At 33.6% G+C, this 21,939-nt stretch overlaps 2 non-coding genes across 2 annotated transcripts; one reads left to right on the forward strand and one right to left on the reverse strand.

The window, feature by feature from the left end:
• The first annotated feature begins 5,599 nt into the window (after positions 1 to 5,599).
• On the forward strand, positions 5,600 to 5,813 carry LOC141446415 (small nucleolar RNA U3). Its single transcript, XR_012453703.1, has one exon. It is a non-coding gene; the product is annotated as a small nucleolar RNA U3 (small nucleolar RNA).
• An 886-nt stretch (positions 5,814 to 6,699) lies between these two features.
• Positions 6,700 to 6,912, reverse strand: LOC141446416 (small nucleolar RNA U3). The gene has a single exon (XR_012453704.1). It is a non-coding gene; the product is annotated as a small nucleolar RNA U3 (small nucleolar RNA).
• Positions 6,913 to 21,939: the final 15,027 nt, after the last annotated feature.

Here is a 21,939-nt window from a genome sequence, read left to right on the forward strand (position 1 = left end):
TGTGGAATGAATTTCAACACAATAAACGTAATATTTTGCGCAGCGAACGTGAAGATGAGAAAAATAATTGCGTTAATAAAAGTCAATTATTCCAGTAAGAGATCTCGAGTTCTTCATAATTCTAAATGGTTTTGTCTTACTTAATTACAGTGAAGGAGATAAACTTCAAAGTACTTTATGCAGGATGGACCAGGTAAGCTGGGTGATGTGGAAGTTTCTTTTTGAATGCCAGCTTTTTAATTCCATTAATGCAGCTATAGTGATAGGGGGTCACTGAAAGGGTGACAGAATGATCTAGTTAGGGTTGCCGGTTATCTTTAGATGTGACGGCTGCTGTAGCTACCAAGTTTCTTCTGAAAAATATCCCAAAGCAAGAATTCACTTCTTTTTTGGGGATGATATTTCCTGTTTTGTTTTTTTTTTAAAAAAACTTGCTACACAAGTTGCCTCCCTAAGTTCCTCTATTCATCTTTTACTCCAGCAGAAAACCCGTGGGTCGTGTAACAGCTGCGATTTATTAAAAACGGTTTCTTAACTCAATGAAAGGCAAAGGTTTGTTTAAAAGTAAAGCTGCCTTTTTTTGGACGGATTAAATTTCTCGCATATTCCTGACTTTAAACCTTCTCCAATTTATTACCCCGCTTCAGTACCTGAAGGTTATACCCGTACTGCCGATTATAAACAACAACCCTTGGCCTAAAGACCACTTTACCTTTAGAAGTTTACTTCTCAACTTTAATTTTAGATGTTTTTATATGTTGATCAAAATTGAACCCTTTTTCACTTAATTATAATTTACTAAATATATTGTTATATTCTTAATATTTAATGATGTTTTGGTTTGTGACCGTTGTTGATTGATGATTTTGGGGGAATATTGAGGTGCGGTCATAAATTCAAAAACAAATTTTGTCACTTCATACCAACGTTTCGGTAAATATATTACCTTCTTCAGGATCTGTACTATATATATTCTTATTTAGACCCTGTAGAAGGTAATAAACTGTACACATGACATTTTCACCAAAACACTTAGGTGGAAAAAAGCGTGAATATACGAGCATATTGCATGTTCTCTACTACTTAAGGTTTTCTCATCAAGATTTTATGTATTAACTGATAAAATTACGGATTCACCATTATTAAATTTAACCTCACGCGCCCTCCGTATAAAGTACAATTCCAACTATACAAACCTAAAACATTACACATGCCCTAAACGTATAAAACACTTAAACAATTACTAGGTTTATTTAATTTCTCTATTTTTACAAAATGTTTTTATATTCAATAACCTTTTAAATAACACGCATTTACACCATGTAAAATCTCTCACTCAATCACTCGCAAGTGTGGTGCGAGAGAGCAACAATTGTGAAGATTAGGCGACTGTTCATCTGGAGTCCTAGATACTCAATACAATCTGTGGAGGAAAGAGGAGTGTGGTATTGATAAACAAGTGGAAGGATAGTTCCACTTAGGCAGAATGTAATATGGTTACATTTGTTTTCATTTTTAGACGAAATTTAGAAAGCATTTTCGAAAAATCTGATAAAAGTGAAAAATTCATACAATTTCGTCCATTTTCTTGTCATTTGAAAAATTTAGTTTTGCCCTTTCAGTGATGGTACTTCCGTAACTTATGGCATTTCCTACGAACTTAGAATTTAACAGGACATTTTTATTATGGAAAACACGTCGAGACTTACTTTACAATTAAATCTTACTTTCTAGACCGAAACTAGTGCAATGTGGATTCAGATTTTAAAGACAAACTTTGAAGCAAACCTTGAGGAACCCTGAAAGAAGTAAACAATTTATCTAGTAAATTTATACTTCAGGTTTTGAGTTCTTCAAACTCGAAATTTTAGTAACATATCCAAATCTCTTTTATAGTATGTAAGGTACAAAACCCAAATGTAGTAAAGCCATAAGGGAAAATTTAAAATGGCCGCAAAACTTCCCTTACCGTAATAAAAGAATGTAATAAATAGAAATAAATAAAAATGTATAGTGACCAATCAGTTGCACAGAACTCTAAAAATATTTGATAGCATTAGAATCTCTCAAGCAAGCCTCTCACCTTGCAGAGTTAGTTCTAGAGTACATCTACAGCCAATTAATGAGTAAAACTGATTGCCTTCACTGTCAGCACGAAAGATTAACAAGACAAGGTTGTTCTATTACAGTTCTGCTTAACAATGAAAAATAGAGTGTAATTAATAATACTACTCTTCAAGAAAACATTAATTGGAAAAGGCACATGGATTTTTCTCTCTCTCCATCTCTTATCTGTTCATCTAATAAAGTAACAACGAGTTTTTTCTGGGCTGCTCGGTGTAGGTGGAAGTTCTGAATTGCGTTTTCTTGCCTTCCTCAGTTGTTGCCTTTGATAAATAGGTTGTTATTTCACATGTCTGTTTTTTTTTTAACTTCTTTTTTCCGTCCTAACATTGTTATTTGCTTATTAATACAATTTTTTTTTATAAAGTTACAATTAAGCAAGTATAAGGGTAAAAAGTTTCATAAACTTTGGTGATATAGACATCAAGAGGTGTTTTAAACAAAGATTTTAATTGGGGTTGTGTTATATTTCAAGTGCAGAAAGGAGGCGAGGGTGTTTGGAAGAGTGCGCCTCCATTGGACGAACAGGTGAACGGATAATTTGATATTATATTAATGCTGAACTAGATATTAGTTCTCTTTGGTTTAATAGAGGAGCCAGCTGTCTAAGTAAGATGCATGTCACTATTCTCAAGGTCTTAACTAATTTCTAATTGCCTGAGGCTCCCTTCTTGGTCAGTAACCTGACATCTTGCATTCCATTATATTCATTTTTTATTTTTATATATAAATATTTTTTTTTCTTTTGGTATTATTATTAAAAATTATATACTTTTAAAATTGTAATTAAGGAGAATTAATAACGTTAAACTTCATATTACCAAATATGGTTGGTTGATTAGTGTCTCACAATATTAATTAATACTTTTTACTGAGTTAGTTTAACTATAAATTATCAAAGGCTAGAGATATATCCAACCAATTTCGTCCATATTCTTGTCATTTGAAAAATTTAGTTTTGCCCTTTCAGTGATTTACATAAATTAAGGTTCTAATTTTTTGTTATTATTAACTTGAATAAAATAATTTCTGAAAATAATCTAACTTTTAGATTGGATTGAATCTTGAGCGCAATAATCCAATAGCTGAGCGATTATTTTAATTGGGTAAGTTCTAGCTGGATGCTCATACTTCAATTTTATATCGTATCAGTCAAATTTCTCCCGACGAACTCCTCCGGAAATAGGACTTATAAGTAAGTATACGAGGTGTGGCTATTAAATAACGAGACTGATTCTGCTACAGAAGAAGCATCTCACGTGTTTGTAGAGAAATCTGTCTGACCGAAAACGTCGTTTGCGTAAGAAGTGTTAGTTTCGTTTTGCCGAAAACATGTTACTACACATGTAGTAGAGCAACGAATTGTCGTGAAATATCACATGAAACTGGGTAAAACCGCGACTGAAACTTATCTTTTATTAAAAGAAGTTTTTGACGATGAATGTTTATCACGTGCGCAAGTTTTAGAGTGGTTCAAGCCGAGAAGGCGCCGGAGATGATGACCGCCCGGGTCGCCTTTCCACGTCCAAAACGGATGAAAATATCGATAATAATTAATCAACATTACTACCGTGAAGGTAATTGCTCAACTCCGCGAAAGAGTAAGGAAAAAACGACCCGATTTGTGGAAGAACCACTCATGGGTTCTCAATCAATTCAACGCGCCGGCCTCACACTGCATTGTCTGTCAAGACGTTTCTAGCCAAGTACAAAATCCCAGTTTTAGGCCATCCGCCTTATTCGCCTAAACTGGCTCATGTTACTTTTATCTGTTCCCTAAAGTCAAATCTGCATTAAAAGGAACACGATTTCAGTCCGTTGAGGTTGTGAAAGAAAAAGCTGCACGCGCCATGCAGGAGCTCACAGAAAAAGACTTCCAGAACTGTTTCGAACAATGGTAAATTCGGTAAATGGACCGCTGTAGGGATATGGGAGGGGTGTATATTGAAGGTGATAATAACTAATTATGTATAAATTTAAAATAAAATGTTTTACACCAATAGTCTTGTTATTTAATAGCCTCGCCTCGTAGCAGTCATAAAATATAGATCATGAGAACATACTGGGAAAAATCTCATTGCAAAAAGACTGTCTAAATAGTAATTTAGCTTAATTTAAATCACATATTTCAATTTCTTGGCAGTAAGATTTATGAAAGAATATTTGTTAATGAAGTTTAAAATTTTTCATAAAGCATCTTAACATTAAATCTTTTCGTTTTTGTATTATATTTTATTTATTTATTTATTTTTTGACGGTCTACGTAACTTGCACAATGCAATAATTCAGTAAGAATTAGTTTTCATTTTCCCCTTGACACTAATTCTCACAGAAATCAGTTCAAAACTCACGCGTAAATAAAAATTACACACTAATGATATCTGAAATACAAGCCAAACCATGAGGGCCTCCAATTGTACATGTATTTATACTTAGGAGACAATAGTCCCAGGATAATGAATTTATTTTCTTTCTTTAATGCAGCGAGAATGATGGCTTTTCAGGAAATTACTAACGAATTTTCAAACTAGAAATTAACGAAGCATTTAATAAAAAATTTATTCGTTTTGAAGTGAAACCAGAGTTTAAAAAATTTATGGATCAAAACAACATGTGATTAATAATAGCCTCATCTCTCTAAAAAACTCACAGATTCGTGGGCGAATGTCTAGTTTTTAGTCGTTTTAGAGCTGGAGAAGGCAACTAACCAAGAACAGAATGCTGCGAAAAGCGCCAGGTATGGGTTTAGTTCTCGATCGTTAGAGTTTAAAACGTGCATGAAGAAAATGAAATGAAAATGTGAGTAACCTTCATTATAAAAGGAATACAAGAAAGAAAAGATAAGTACGAATTCATACAAGTTATGGTATTAAAAATACTTTTATGTTCAATATTATGATAAAATTGAATTGGACTGTATTCCGTAAACAAATAAAAAATAATCACGTCTTTTAGTTATCAAAAAAAATCTTCATGTTTTATGAAATATTGTTTAAAAATTATTGATTTGATTTAATGTAAAAAATCAAATCGATAGCATCAAATTTTTAAGTTGTTTATATTTAATATTTTTATATATTATATTTAATCTGTGCGATTTTATCGTCAGTATTTCTTTCTTCATAAATATAAATATTGAGTATGGTAGGATAAAATTTGCGATTCGACTAAATTCATCATCAGACAGGAGTTACCATGATGGCTAATTTTCCAGTAGTTCTTCTGTGTACCAGTAGAAAGCGCTAGACACTAATTTAAAAACTATTTCAATTAATTTGTTAGTAAAAATTAATCAAGCTAAGTTTAACTGTGAAAATTTTATTTTCTTTTAGTATTTTACGTTTAAATCACAAATAAAATCCTGGGTGGTCAATATTTGCTTGTAAATAAATAATATTTAGTTTAGAAATTGTTGCTTCTCGTCAGGTTAGAGAACAGCTGGCTGGTCAAGAATGAATGTCACCTACTGCTTAATAAGACCTTACTTCTACAGGATCATTTCTGCAGTAAGTGGTCGATTGCAAATAATGTCAAATTTTGCGAAAATAGAAACCATGATGAGGAATCATAGTGTTCTTCCTTGAGCGTGAGAAAAATTGTTTGAATCTCTTGTAGATTCGAACAGTTATCGATGATCGCTGGTACTTTCGTTAGCGGGATGTTCTTGGGAAGAACACTTTCTGAGTGGTCTCTATTATTACTAATTTCCATAAACATGCAATTTCGATTAACGTTAAGTTAGTGTGTGATAGACTTGAATTGGCATGATCCTGAATCGTTGCCATTTCATTTACAATTTATTGTTTTTTATTACTTAGGATTAAAGGTTTTTTCGAACGTTTGTAAATTTCTGAGTATACTAGCTTGGAGGAATTTATGCTGATTTATGTACTTTGACATTTATTAACTTTTTAAATATGAATATGTGGTGAGGTCGAAATTCACAAATTTCTTTCTTCATACCAACGTTTTGGTAAATCTATTACCTTCTTCATTCAGGGTCTGTACAAAAAGAATATTACTCTAATAAAAACTAGTTAAAATAAAAAAAATATATACAATTTTTTTGATATTGTTTAGAAAAAAATATATGAAATGTAAAATTTGTGGAGTATTAAACTACATTAAGTTAAGATATGTCATCATAGCTGTTGAGGATTCATGGGTATAAATCTATAGCAAGGTGAGGAATGGGTGAAAACATTGGACTGGGAAAACGGTTATGTGGTGGAAGGATGTTGTGGAAATTTGAAAGGTTGTTCGTGTCTGTCCTAAATTTGTTGTTTTTTGTTGTTTACAATCACTTTAAATCATTTACAATTTGGGGATGAAAATTAAATGATGTCATGGCTAAACTCGAAGATGACTTTAAAAAAATCAAATAAATTAGAAATTACAAACGTTCAAAAGAGTTTATTAAAAAAATTCATAGTAATTGTATAATTTTAACAAAAAACAATAAATTGTAATGAAATGGCAACGATTCAGGATCATGCCAATTCAAGTCTATCACACACTAACTAAGGATTATCGTTAATCGAAATTGCATGTTTATGGATATTAATAATAATAGAGACCACTCAGAAGGTGTTCTTCCCAAGAACATCTGCTAACGAAAGTACCAGCGATCATCGATGACTGTTCGAATCTACAAGAGATTCAAACAACCTTTCTCACGCTCAAGGAAGAACACTATGATTCCTCATCATGGTTTCTATTTTCGCAAAATTTGACATTATTTGCAATCGACCTCTTACTGCAGAAATGATCCTGTAGAAGTAAGGTCTTAGTAAGCAGTAGGTGACATTCATTCTTGACCAGCCAGCTGTTCTCTAACCTGACGAGAAGCAACAATTTCTAAACTAAATATTATTTATTTACAAGCAAATATTGACCACCCAGGATTTTATTTATGATTTAAACGTAAAATACTAAAAGAAAAGAAAATTTTCACAGTTAAACTTAGCTTGATTAATTTTTACTAACAAATTAATTGAAATAGTTTTTAAATTAGTGTCTAGCGGTTTCTACTGGTACACAGAAGAACTACTGGAAAATTAGCCATCGTGGTAACTCCTGTCTGATGATGAATTTAGTCGAATCGCAAATTTTATCCTACCATACTCAATATTTATATTTACGAAGAAAGAAGTACTGACGATAAAATCGCACAGATTAAATATAATATATAAAAATATTAAATATAAACCACTTAAAAATTTGATGCTATCGATTTGATTTTTTACATTAAATCAAATCAATAATTTTTAAACAATATTTCATAAAACATGAAGAATTTTTTTGATAAGTAAAAGACGTGATTATTTTTTATTTGTTTACGGAATACAGTCCAATTCAATTTTATCATAATATTGAACATAAAAGTATTTTTAATACCATAACTTGTATGAATTCGTTCAATATTGATGATAAGGAGTGAAGTATGTTTCAAGGTAGGCCAGGGTTTACCCTTTGGGGTATAAAGTATGGTTGAAGAGAATTGCATGTTTCTGTGCTTTAGTTCGGTTCGTCTGAACTGAGTATGAGGGTTCCATGTCAATCGTTTGTCAAAGTGGAGCCCTAGATAACGGTCTTTAGTAACTGCTGGGTGTGAAGTGAGATTAGATTAGTTGGCGAGAAGGATTTTACAGTTTCTTTACAAGAACTAAATTAAAAGGATTGTTATAAATTATATGTATGGATTATTATGACGAATATTATTTATTTGTTATTAACCGTATGAATCAAACAATAATTGAATATTTGACCCTGAAATGGGAAAGATTTGTGGACTAATGGCCAAGCTCTGATCCCATTGACCGAGCAGGTAGCAGGTCATTGTTTTGCTCCTAGATGGGCTTATGTCAGAGGGTATTAGAAGACCACCTTCACAGAATAAGAAGCAGGTGTTGTCAACTAGCAAACATCGCGTGTTGAGAGGCAGCTGTCGACGAGACAATTCCCCTATATTATGTATCCAAGAGCAGGTACAGTCATTAAAAATTAAAATTACTTAAAACGGAAAACTTTTACTTAACTTGGAGGAAATTGTACGAAATATAGTTATTGTGGTTTGTCCTTTAAGATTTACAATTAAAGCAATCATCTTATAAACATCTACAATTAATGGATCCATTTTATGTACTCGCAGAGTCCTAGGACGATGAGATTATGTACAACGAGTAAAAAAAATAAAATAAAATAAGAATGAAACAGGACGATATTATTGTATTTTACCATTTCTAAAAAGCAGGATCATGTTTTTGTATTTACCGTGGGAGACTTCCGGAATGAAGTGTTGTACCGGAAACACATGTTTTGAAGTCAATGTTTTGAACACGAAATTTTTTTTGTTTTGAAAGAGAACGGGTTCTAACCTAACTATTGCACACCTTCTACTGGAGTACTTTATTTTTTACATGTTCTTTCTACGAATATATGAATAAATTAATTGAGAAATATAAACTCACGTAAAATAGAGCTGAAAACATAACATGTTTAAAATTAACATTAATGATTCACTGCATGCAATTTTGTTATTGTTAATGACAATTGAATTTACGATTATTCATTTAAATCGCTAATTAAGTGTTAGCAGAGATACAGCCTCTATCTGAGAGTTCTGTGTCCTTTGTTTGCACTGCCATTCTGGTTGTAAAGACTGAACAGGGCTGAAGCAAGTTTAGCAGGCTATTCGTCACCGCCCCACTCAACACCTATTTATAATGGCTACAAAAATTCTTTATATTTTGTTTTAAATCGGCAATTTTAATGATTTGTAAAACTTTTGAGTAAAGATTTCTTAAATATTTAATATTGTTAGAATTTTGTGTAACTACATCATGTTTTCTTTTACGTTTGGCTTTTTTAAGCACAAATTTTGCTAAGGATTTATGAAAATGATTGCATGCTTGCTCCAATCTTAAAGAGTGGGGCACCAAATAATACTACAATAAATGGAAAAGGAGCTAAAAGGAGCCACAGTCCTATGCCCATCATAATAAATACCATTGAGTGCATACATTTCTATAAGATTTGCTGGAAATTTTAATAATAACCCGGTCAATGTAATTCTACGTCTTTATTTATCATTTTAACCATATCTCTTAAATATTATTATCACCTATGGAGTAAATTAATCCCTTTTAAGTTGTATAAAATAATAATAAAAATAAAAAAGTAAACTTCTTGCCAATATATTGTAGTTTACAGATGTAATGTGAGAAATGAATGTTTACGTTCAAAATGGCGTAGTGTTCTTAAATGAAGCGCGAACTGGGGAATATCCTGTGATGCGGCCATGACCGGAAAAAGGAAGTGGGAGGAACAGAACTTAGCGATACACAGTGGGACTATTAATGGCTTTTTATTGTCTCTTATTTATTTTATCTTCTTTTTCTTTGTATTTTTTGTTTTGTTTTGTTTAATGTTATCTCTTCTAGAAATGTAAGAGTCAGGACTCATTCTAGAAAATAAATGGAAGAAATCTATTTTACGGCCAAAGCTTTAAAAAATTATTGTTTAAACATTTGCAAAATTTATTATTATGAGAAATACAGACATATTCAAGAACTGGTCTTGTTATACATTGTTTTGTTTTCTAAACTTCTATTTTATGGTTTTTATAAACAAATCTTCAACTTTTATAAAATATTACATATATATCGTAATTTTGAAAATCAATAAGGCACTATTAATAAATACACTAATATTTTTTAATTCAAGTAATCAATTAAGAAAAATACTTGAGGTTTATTTAGAGATAATTTTTAAGGCAAAAAAAGTGAACCTCTGGACAGAAATAAATGCTAAATTTCATTTTGGATACCTACAATAGATAAGTACAATTTCCTAACTGGTATTCAAAAGATCTGAGTTTAATGTTGTCCTAGATCGTGCAATTAAGTGGGACTTTTAGCTGAAATAAGTACAATTTCCTACCTGGTATTCAAAAGATCTGAGTTTAATGTTGTCCTAGATCGTGCAATTAAGTGGGACTTTTGGCTGAACTGGCAGATGAAGCCATTTCAGCTAGAAGCAAATTACGCCTTAAGTGGAGTTTTCCAACTATTCGAAGCAGCTGTCAGGAAGCTGAGTCTTCCAAGTATCAGTAAAAATAACATCAAAATGCATAATGAATAATTGAAATACAGGACTGTACGTTCTAAGATATGCAGCGTGTATGATTTAGTTAAGAAATAATATGACAAAGAATAGGGTTCAAATTCAGCGGTTATTTTCTCTTTCTAGGAGCTTCTAACAGCTCACTGTCCGCTGATGATCAGTATTGTCTTTAACGAGAAAATAATGTATGCTGAGTAGAAGGAATTCAGTAAGTGCGACTTCTTGGGCGGTTATTGCTGAACAATTATCCAAGAGGGCAAAGTAAAAAGGAGTGATTTCCCTGCTTAAGAATATCAGCAGAAAGCTAGAGGAAGAAGACACAACTAGATGTCTCTATGAAATACTCAAATGTCTACCTCTAACCACAATTCATTTAATCAAATTTACTTGAAATAATTTTGTGCGAAAAATAAAGCAAACAAAATTTCTTGCGGTAAGTGGTGCAGTGAACTCCAGTTTCATCAAATTTTTCATTTTATTTACATATTACAACATAAACTGGGTGATGAGTCCTGGTGTTAAACACAGCAAGACTATGATGCATTGGCTGTGTAAGCAAATAACCAAAGAGACCCTGTGCTTGGGTAGAAATCAGATTATTCTGATTTCAGGCCTATTCACGGGGCACGGTAGATTCAGGAAGCATCTGCGCAAGGTGGGGCTTATCAGCTCGGAGCCGTTGTGCAGATTATGTCAGGAAGAGGAGGAAACGTGCTCTCACCTGTTGTTCGATTGCGTTGCAATCGAGCGTTTGCGTTATGAAACCTTTGGAACGCTGAGGACGAAGGAGATAGTAGCGCAAAAAGAACTAGTAGGGAAAGTCCTCAACCTCTTTAGGAGGGGAGGGTTCGCTTACTAGAACCAAGAAGGGGCTGGCACAAGTAAGTCTCTTGTGACTGCGGTGCCGTAGGGCGTAGGTCCCGTCCTGTCTATTATTCTATTCTATTCTACATATTACTGCTGCCCATTACCCAAGTAGTGAGTGCTATCACTAAACTTAAACGTCACTTTAAAAGAAGCTCGACCATATCGAATATCCCATCACTATCCAAATCGTCTCATCCTGACAACCCTCCACGTCGCTTAAAACCCGTTGGAGAAGTGACCTCATTGCTTCCTAACCTCCAACAAGTTCCTAGAGAGTTCCAGCTCTGGCTGGTTTCTCTCATCATGTCATCCCGGTTATGGCACTGAACTAGCTCTGTGACACAATCAAATGTTTATCATCTGTAAATGAGGCACCACGGTAGCCGAGCGGTTAGAGGCGAGACCTGTAAAGCTAATCTGTATTATTGTGGTACTAGGTTCGATTCCCGGTCTCCAGGCCTTGGATTTTATTTAATGCTTAATAAAAAGAATTTGCAGTAAAGTATGTTTGCTAGTCGCCTCCGTCCACGACACCTAATTGGTAGTTGGACGTAAAGCCCGCCAGAAAAAATAGGCAATTACTTTACTTTTTTTTCTCATCTGTAAATACACATTTGCTAAATGTACATAGATGAAGAATAAGAAAAAAAGAATATCCCCCCAAAAAGCGCTTTCTTTATAAATTGTTTTAAAATAAGTTATAGATGTACCTACAATCTGCAGTAACTTACTGCAAGTAAGCGTACGAATTTAAATAAAAAAAGTTTGAAACGATTTCAATAAAATCCAAAATACTAAAAAATATTTATTTAGTAAAGTTGATTGGCTGAGTATCTTCAAAAGTAATCGAAAAATCACTTTTTACGATTTGACGATTTTGAGTTACGCTGTTCATGGACTTACAAAGTGGCTAATTCGTAAAACCATTTTTCCAGAACCAGGAGATCTCGAAATGAATTTTTCCTGAGAAAACTTCGACTCGGATATCTGCACGATTGCAATACGTTCTTCCGTTGTGTGAAAGAAAGTCAATGTAGTCAACATAACGTGGTGAGTACCTACTACTTCTTAAGAAGGCGAGACCAGTAAAGCTAATATGCATTGTGGTACTGGGTTTGATTCCCCGATCTTAGGCCTTGGATTTTAATTAATAGTTAATAAAAGAAATTTACAGTAAAGTATGTTTGCTAGTCGCCTCCGTCCACGACACCTAATTGGTAGTTGGACGTAAAGCCCGCCTGAAAAAATTGGCAATTACTTTACTTTACTCCTAGTACAATAACAGGACTTATGCAAACACAGGCAAGTTGATATACTGAAATATTCTGACGCTTACTATTTATTCAAACCTTGTAAAATAAAATAGTAATAGTTAACTAGGAAAGTAATATAAAGTTAATGAACTTCACATGATTGAAAAGGAAGTCTTTAATTTAACTGAGTGTCAACTCCAACATGTGGTTATCTATTTACCTTGCAGTAAATCTATTCTCTAGTCAGCTAATAATTAAAACTAACTTCCACAATTCTCTCAGTTAATAAAACATTCCTTACGCCTACATAAATTAACAAGTTGTTTAACTAAAATAGTTTTTACGAAATATATTTCAAAAATAATTAAATTACGAAACTTGTCTCTTCAATTTTTGTTTTTTATCTCTTTGCTCGACTTTGAGATCATCGCCTTTTTAGTGGGCCCACACTAAGCTTTCTATTTTTCAAGAAATAAATCAAATTTATTAAATTAAATGTACCTACACTCAATTCCACTCCTAATTTAATCTTGTTAAAAATAATATTAACAAATGTTTATTGAAACTCGCCTGAGGGACGGGTAAACAAGAACAAGAAAGTAGTATTTTTTAGAGTTTAAGAGATATCAGGACTTAATGGAAATTGGGACCAAAGCGTTGATTGCCGCCGGAGCCGCAGTAACCCATACCAACCCAGCTTGACTACGTTCTTGAAAACTAAGTCTTCATTGAACTGTTTGCCAACTGAACATATGTTTGTCTACATGGATCTAGCAGCGAGATCCCAATGGGATCAAAATATTTTCCTGGTCATTAAGTATTAAATATTGATACCAAAAACGACTTCAACAGACTTAATTCAGTGTCACAAATGTATCTTGGCTCTTCACGGAATTCACGGATTTTTTTTTTTTTTTTTTTTAATCTTTTATTTTATTTAGAACTGCAGCGATTGTTGCAACAAGCAAATATGGTACATGGTTAAAAAATAACACGAGAAAAAATACGAGTGAAGAAGATACCCAGCAGTGTCACTCCATTATCTTGGACATATGTATGCTCTTAAGACAGTTGATCGCGAGGCCATTTTCTCTTCAATCTTCTTGGAGGATCTCCTGGTATTGAAGAAGAAGATAGTTTTTTGATTAGAGGGTTAGAATGAGCTGTTGTAGAGGAATGAAATTTGAGAAAACGAGTTTTAGCAAGATCTTTAATGAAAGGGATTTTGAGGTCATTGTGGGTAGTGAGGTTAAATACAAAGAACGGAGCGTTAAGAAGTTTTCGAAGTATTTTTGACTGTAAAGTCTGGAGGCATGGAGAGTTGGAACGCTTAGTCGATCCCCATACTTCGATGCCGTATAACCAAAAAGGTCGCAGTAACAGTAGATATAAGAGTCTTTTGTTATGTAGGTCAAGTAGTCTGGCGAGAAGTTTGAGTCCATGTCAACCGTTTGTCTAGGTACAATCCATGGTAACGTACTTTGTCCACAGTTGGTACAGAAGTTTGGTTCATAAGATGGGAGGTAGGACATTCCGTCAAAGAGTAAGTACCAAATTTTTTGATTTCGTAACGTTAGTTTTGATTCACCATTTGATAAGCCAGTCCTGTAAGTGGTTGATGAGTGTTTGAAGAGCCCGTGTAGCGATAAGAGGATCGGAATGAGGAGATAAGATTGCAAAGAACATCAGCAAAGGTGGAGAGGATGGTATTTCGGTGTTGAGGTATATCTGCTGTATATAAGGAGTAAAGAAGAAGACCTAGGACACTGCCCTAAGGAACACCAGCTCGAGCTAGATGGATACCAGAGTCAACTGCTCCACAATTGACTCTGAAATATCAATCTTATAGGTAGAATTTGAGGATAAGGTAGTATGTATGAGAAAGAATCTCCCTCAGCTTCCATGGATTCAAAGTTGTAATCTTTTTCTCCAAAAATGAACCAAATCTTATGTTTACAAAACAGATTAACTGATTATCTGGTCATTATTTATATAAAAAGGTCATTTCCTATAGTTATAAGTTCGCAAAATATTCCAGTTAAATGTTTTCCATCAGTTTAGCCAGAGTTTGCGCCTGTGGTCCATTAGAGACACCTGACAATGACGCCTGCACGACCGCAAATCATTTACCCACAATTGATTAACAATTCAACACTTTAACGTCGTCATGTATAGTCCCCAATTTTCTAAAAAAAAAAAAACCCTTTTCATTCACGGATTCCAACTCAAAAGGTATGGATGGCTTCATGGTTCAGGGAAAGGGTTGTGATGGTATAGATGTGGAAAGCGCTTCATGTTCTGGGGGAAGTTTGTTGGTCAGAGGAGGGGTTGCAATGCACCGATGCTGTGAGTCAGAGAATGGCTTTTTTTTTTTAATTTAGTCAGCAGTGGAGAGAGTGTAGCAGGGCGTGTCCCTTGCCCATAAACTACCCCCCAGGGAGAAATGTGCGCTCATGTCATTTTCACCCTTAACGCACTTTTATTTCCTGTATTTAAAAAGACAAATGTGCATTATTGAAACTCACATTTAATTAGGAAATCTAATTTGGTCGGCCATTACACTAATACAGCGCTAATAATTTAGTCAGGTCAAAATTGAACAAAATACGCCACAATATTGTAATTAATAATAATGTTTTACTTTACACTTTGAGTTGATCTTGATTTTGTTCATGGGGAACCACCGAAAGTTGCATTGGAAGGTAAGTAAACATTGAAATCTTTGAATCAAAGCTACCTAAATTATTCATTTTCCTATCTAAATTTGCTGTGAATTCAATGGAATTATTTCCATCGATTTATAGGATTGAAGAGTTATTGTTATTGGACACGGTTTTGCTGTACAAAAAGAGTGTCCAAATTATACTTTGAATGTACGAGAAAAAGAAGCGCAGCTAAGAAAATAAAATAATCATATCAAGAAAATAGTAATTATAATTGTTTAATATTTGTCTAGATGGTTGAGACATGTAGAGAGGATGCTATTCACGGTAATGTTTTCTTTTATTTTTCAACAGAAAAATTGAATTGTTTTTAAAAGAAAAATTGAACTAAACTGACATTTTTCTTGCATTTTCAACACATTTCTGATGTAATTTACGAATATTTGGTTATTAATCTCACAGATTAGTTGCGCCCGATGAAGGGTTTTAAATTAAGGCCATTATCCTTAATTAACATTTTCAGTGCCCTGTCAGCTTCTTGAAAATGTTCTAACGTGAACACAGTAAAACTGTAAGTGTCTGGAAAAGAAAAATTTGTAGAAAGGTAGCTCAAGTTCCCCGCGTGGAATTCAGTGCATTACCCAGAGAGTTCTTCCCTTTTTGATATTTTGTTTTCAATTATATTACGAGGGTCGTTTGAAAAGTCCGTGCAAAAATAAAACCTACTTAATTTTTTGGGGTAAACCTTTTTTATTTTTCAACATAGTCTCCTTTTAGGCTTATACACTTCGTCCAACGCTGCTCTAGTTTGTTGATCCCTTCCGAATAATAGGATTTGTCCAAGTCTGAAAAATAGCCATTCGTTTCTGCAATCACCTCCTCGTTTGAATAAAATCTTTTTCCCGCCATTTCTTCATATTGGGGAACAAATAGTAGTCCGAGGGAGCCAAGTCTGGAGAATAGGGGGGATGTAAAACGAGTTGGAACCCTATTTCCATTAATTTTACGACCACAACTGCTGAGGTGTGAGCTGGTGCGTTGTCGTGATGGAAAAGGACTTTTTTGTGGGCCAATCGTGGGCGTTTTTCTTGCAGCTCGGTTTTCAAACGGTCCAATAACGATGAATAATATGCACCTGTAATAGTTTTACCCTTTTCCAGATAGTCGATGAGGATTATTTCTTGCGAATCCCAAAAGACAGTCGCCATAATCTTTCCGGCCGAAGGAACGGTCTTCGCCTTTTTTGGCGCAGATTCCCCCTTGGCAACCCATTGTTTAGATTGTTCTTTGGTCTCAGGAGTGTAGTGATGTATCCATGTTTCATCCACAGTGACGAAACGACGCTTAAAGTCCTGCGGATACTTCTGGAAAAGCTGCAAACCGTCCTTGCAACACTTCACACGATTTAGTTTTTGGTCAAGCGTGAGCAATCGCGGCACCCATCTTGCGGATAGCTTTGTCATGTCCAAATGTTGATGCAAAATATTATGTACCCGTTCATTCGAGATGCCCACAGCACTAGCAATCTCACGCACCTTCACTTTTCTGTCATTCATCACCATATCATGGATTTTATCAATGATTTCTGGAGTAGTAACCTCAACAGGGCGTCCAGAACGTTCAGCGTCACTTGTGCTCATATGGTCACTCCGAAAATTTTGAAACCACTTATAAACTGTTCTAATCTAAAGTGCAGAGTCACCATAATGTTTATCAAGCTTCTCTTTAGTCTCCTGAGGCGTTTTGCCTTTCATAAAGTAGTGTTTAATCAACACACGAAATTCTTTTTCGTCCATTTTTGAAAATCACTCGACTTCCTCGATTCAAACGAATGCCAAACACAAAGAAATAGACCGATCTGGCTGAAACTTGGTGTGTGTTCTTCCAAGAGATGCTACTAACTAAACATAACCTCGATACGCACCAGTAGTAACCTCTGACTTTGCACGGACTTTTCAAACGACCCTCGTACACCTATAGGTTATTTACATTTTGTCTGTCTAACTTGAAAACTATTTCTCTTGGTGCAGATAGAATATACAAGTTCTAAATTGACATAAATCATTTTTGTTTGTAATCGAAATTTTAATAATTATTGGATTGGAAGTATCTGCTTCTATTTATTATTTCCGAGGGAATTTTGAATACTTTTTGAAGTAGAAGATTTATGTTTCACTCAGTGCAACCTACTTGGACAACATTAATCAATTCCATTGTCATCTATTACATGTTTACAGGTGAGCCTTACTGACACGTACACTGGTCTCTACAAGGCGGTGCAAGTTCTGCGCGGAGAAAAACATGTCGTTGGACATTATTCATGGCTTGTAACATTGTTATTGCCTAAGAGTTATTCTCTTCTTCTGCACCGTGTTTACCCAGTTTTTTTTTAGGTAAAAATAATAGTATCTATTCCTTAGGCAAATTTCAATCTAAAAATCGGCGATAAATCACAATGGCAGTTTTTGGAGCTACTTATTTTTATAGCAGCGTCATAATTCTCCGTGATCGCCTTTTCAAAACATAATTGAATGTTGAAACAGTTAAATATTCCAGGCAATTAAATGGTATAACAAGATTTATTAGAGAATTTTTTAAAAAAATAACTGCTTTCTGCTATAACATTCCTCTATGGACTGATCTCTCCAAAACTTAAGAAGTTGATTGAACGATGATTTCAAAGCATACATGGGCATACTGCTCAAGGCTAACTTGAAAGGTGTGTATTATAGATTTTAAAAAAAAAGATCGAATAATATTAATAATAACCATAATTTAACTCCTTCCGAAATACCACTTGCGAAAAACTATGAATGCTAATTTTAAACTTATAGTCTATTAAAGAGAAAATAATAAAGAATATATCGAAAAGGTTAAAAAACAATTTGGGGAAACAAAAACGTGAATTTAGAACTTATAGTCGATTAAAAAGACCAATTATAACATTGCATCAAAAAGGTTTAGAAATCAGTTCCAAAGAACTATTTGAGGAATAATGCTAATTTTAAACAATTAATTAATTAGAAATAATACAGAAAGAAGGCCTGGAAATCAATTAAAGAAATAAAATTCTTTTTTGCATAACTATGTCCAATTTAGTGATAAATAGTTATTTATTTAACAAGTGTGGAAAGTAGTACTTTTCCTCACGCGAGGCAGGGAGTGCAAGTGCAAATTGCTGAGTGTGAGGAAAATACTTGACACTCGAGTTAAATATTATATTTTTTCTGCAACCATTAGGGTTATTAACTAAAAAAATTAAAAATTTCATTTTTACAGTCTACAAAAAGTAATTTATTTATTATAAACATTTATTGTTATATTACAATTATTTACATTACTTACGTATTTACATTACTTATTACATTTTCTGCTGTTTCTTTTATTGATGGAGGAGTGTTTTCTAAACAGGCATCACTAGAATCCATTTTAAATTTCTATAAGGTAACACTATAACCTTTTTACCTGTTATAATTAAAATATTTATTAAAGTATTATTTTTATTTCTATATTCCTTTCAATTTTTATTTTATTTTTTAATATTCGTTTTTTAATTATTTAGTTACGTTAAATAAGCTTATTAAAGTTTTACAGAAAATATTTATGTTAATAACAAAACTTCTTATATCAAGGAAGCACAATAAAGTTTTTCCACTCACTAGTGCGGAAAGTGACACTAATGGGAATTTCCCCCCACTAGTGTGGGAAGTTGGGCATTACACAGCTGATTTTAATTGAGAGTTTCCCTACATGGTTGCAGAAAAATGTTATTTGAATGCAAGAATAATTTTTTTTGTTTTGTTTTGTTTTTTGGCGCATCAACTGCTGGGTTATTAGCGCCAAGAATAATAAAAATATAATTTAATCTGAAATAAGTAATTGAGAACAATGTCTTACCTTGCATAAGGAATATCCATGTGTAAGGCACCTCAATAGAAACCAGTCCAATAACACTTGACACTTCCTGCGAGAAGGGGAGTTTTGCCTCGCAAAAGTAAAGCCCCCTCTAAAACTATTAATACTAGTGTAATAACTCTGTAAATCTAGGCCAGATTTGGATGAAGTCTGGCGGGAAGTGGTTGGAGCTTCTCTACATGACATTAAAGTGCCATCCTGTTCATACATCTACTAAGGGGGTAATCGTGCAAATTTGAATAAAACACAAACTTTTTCGGAAGTTTCTAAATGGCTGAAATTACGAGTTGAAATATAAATAAAATATTGGGTACTTGCTGATTTTTGTCGTTTAATCAACCATATCAACATTCTAAGGAGTCCAGTTAGGACTGTATCTAGCTACCATAATTCACGATAGCATTTTACATCTGGTTTCGAACCTTGTCATATAGCTCTATGCCTGTAACATGAAATACCTATAAAGAGGAAACTATGTTCTACTTTTTCACGTTAATCATTTTTAATTGTTTTTTATTTTATTGTTTAAGTTTGTTAAGTTTCAGAAAGCAAATTAGTTTGCTTATTAATGAGGTGAACAAGAATACTTGTTGGTAACACTGGTTAAAAAGTGCAATAACAATCGATACTCAAAAAAATAAATAAATAAAAATAAACTTTTAAATTGCAGTTAATACGAGTCAGAAAACAATTCAAAAACAAACAAAATTACTCCATTTATTATTAATTTGTATACCAATAAACATTAGGTTACCGTATGTTTTCTCGCTATTTAAAAATAAATTAATTAAGGCCAATTTTTGAGTACATTTCTGTAGAAATAACTCGAACTGAACTAAATACAATAGATATGTAAAGTAAAGTATAACTTAGTAATCTTATTTTGCGCACGATATCAATATGCGTGCGGAAAGTGACACGTAACTTATTGATATTAGTGCGGAAAGGTAAATTTCATGACGCTAAGTACTACCTTTCCTAACTCGTCAAGCACGTGGTAAACAGCGCTGCACGACGACCGAAGGGAAAAATTAATTACGCCTTATTTAGTGCCGTTATTCCAAAGTTGATTTTAGTTAATGTTTATGTAAATTCGCTATTTAAAAAATTGAGTTTTTAAAATGTTAAACGTTAAACATTACGATGTATTGTTCATCCTTAACATTATGTAAACATCTTCAATCTAGATTTTCAACTTAAATGATCTGTTGCTAAGATGTAAATTAATGTAATTAAAGTAACGTTTTGCATAAACGATCATTATAATGTATCAGTAAGTGAATTGCAATTGTGAGAATTTAAAGAAATTAAACGAGCTTTGGTTTCCACTGGCTGAGTTAGCTCTAAAGAGCTAATGCCTGGGTCACGGCGCTATTAGCAGTCTCTAATTACTAATGTAATTGATTGCTAAGTAAATATTACGACACGCTGCCCTTTGTCTTTACGAATAATCTACTCTGGTGTTTTTTTTATTTTGCCTCTTTTTATGTCATTAATACATCGTTAAGCGAGTTCCTCTGGGCAAATAAAGACTCTTCCCAATGAATCAACCCTTCTTCTTTGCATAACAAACATTTCATCTGACAAGAACACTTTATTGTTTACAGAACAGCAAGAACAAATCACTGGCTCATTAAACCTGAACCTCATCCATAATAATAACTCCGCTTGTATTTCTGATTGCGTTTACTTATAAATTTGCAGTTAATGTACTGAGTAAAAACCAACAATTCTTAAAGTAGATGGCGCTCAAGATAAATTACCCTGCGTTTTCTTAATATTTGGAATCCATAATGGATTACCACCGTACAATAATTCAAAATATTTTATTTTACAGTCAATTTATTAATTTAAATGAGCTGCAACGAATCTGTGAAATTAAAAAATTCATTAACTATGAAGTTTAGTCGTGTTATTATACGTATTAGCGGGAAATTGGTGCAGCCTGAACCTTTTTTGGATTTGGTGCTAGATGAAGAAGATATAGAAGTGGTACACCTACAGTTATGAAAGTTCGCATTGCCCAGATTTGTTCTTGAACTTTTATCATTAGTGTTTTCTCTAACAATTTTTGCATATCGTGTGCATACACTATAACAGAATGTTTTACTATTCCTTTTCCTGATTGCACTCTGTACAAAGTAACACCATAATATGTAACTTACGACAGTCATCTCAATATCTACCTCGGCTATTTTGTTATTTTGTTATTTATTTATTTTTTTAAGACTTAAAGTGCATCAACATCTGAGGTTATTGGCGCCCTGAGCTTTTTATAGTGCACTGTCGGCTTCCACACGGTGTTCTTTCGTTATAGACAACATAGTGAGCTGTAAGAAGCTCCTAAGAAGAGAAAATCTAAGCGTCAGCAGCTGGATTCCAATACGATAACCACATATCTAATCCCTTCCCAGTACATTGTTAATATCCTTTTTTTCAACAATATAGCTTGGACCTTTCTCTGAATGGCTCCCAAGTGAACCACTGGTTCACCTTCGCCAAGATTTAGTCTTCTTCTCTCTTTTAGAGTGCCAAGGCATTGCACATTCATTTAACCTAAACATTATGTGGTAGAGTGTCTCTTGCAAATCAAGTTGTACTGAATAAAGTCCGTTCTTGTTACGGTTTCACCTCTTCCATTACAAAGGATTCAATCCCACTAGTATATACTATAGAAATTTTCTTTCTGTTTATTTTACTTAAAAATTATGATGTGAACAGTCGCGTGTGGTCACAGTTAAACTTCCAGCGGGCGCGCGTATCTCACAGATACAAGCTTAGACTAAAATAATCGCAGTTTAGAGACGGAGCGGCGGAGGATGCTGTCCTGTAAGCAATGCTACACCCTCATGACTAGTTTCCTTCAGTAAAAATCTTATCTTGTTTGGGGTTGTACATTTCTTTGCAATTGCCGATCCGTGCCTGACATATACTTGCGACCATTCGAGTAAGTTTCCTGGCTTATCAATTATTTATATTTTTTCTTTTATACG

This window comes from Rhodnius prolixus, unplaced genomic scaffold (genome assembly GCF_049639745.1).
Source record: "Rhodnius prolixus isolate KJV_2025 unplaced genomic scaffold, Rpr scaffold_1, whole genome shotgun sequence".
Taxonomy (NCBI): domain Eukaryota; kingdom Metazoa; phylum Arthropoda; class Insecta; order Hemiptera; family Reduviidae; genus Rhodnius; species Rhodnius prolixus.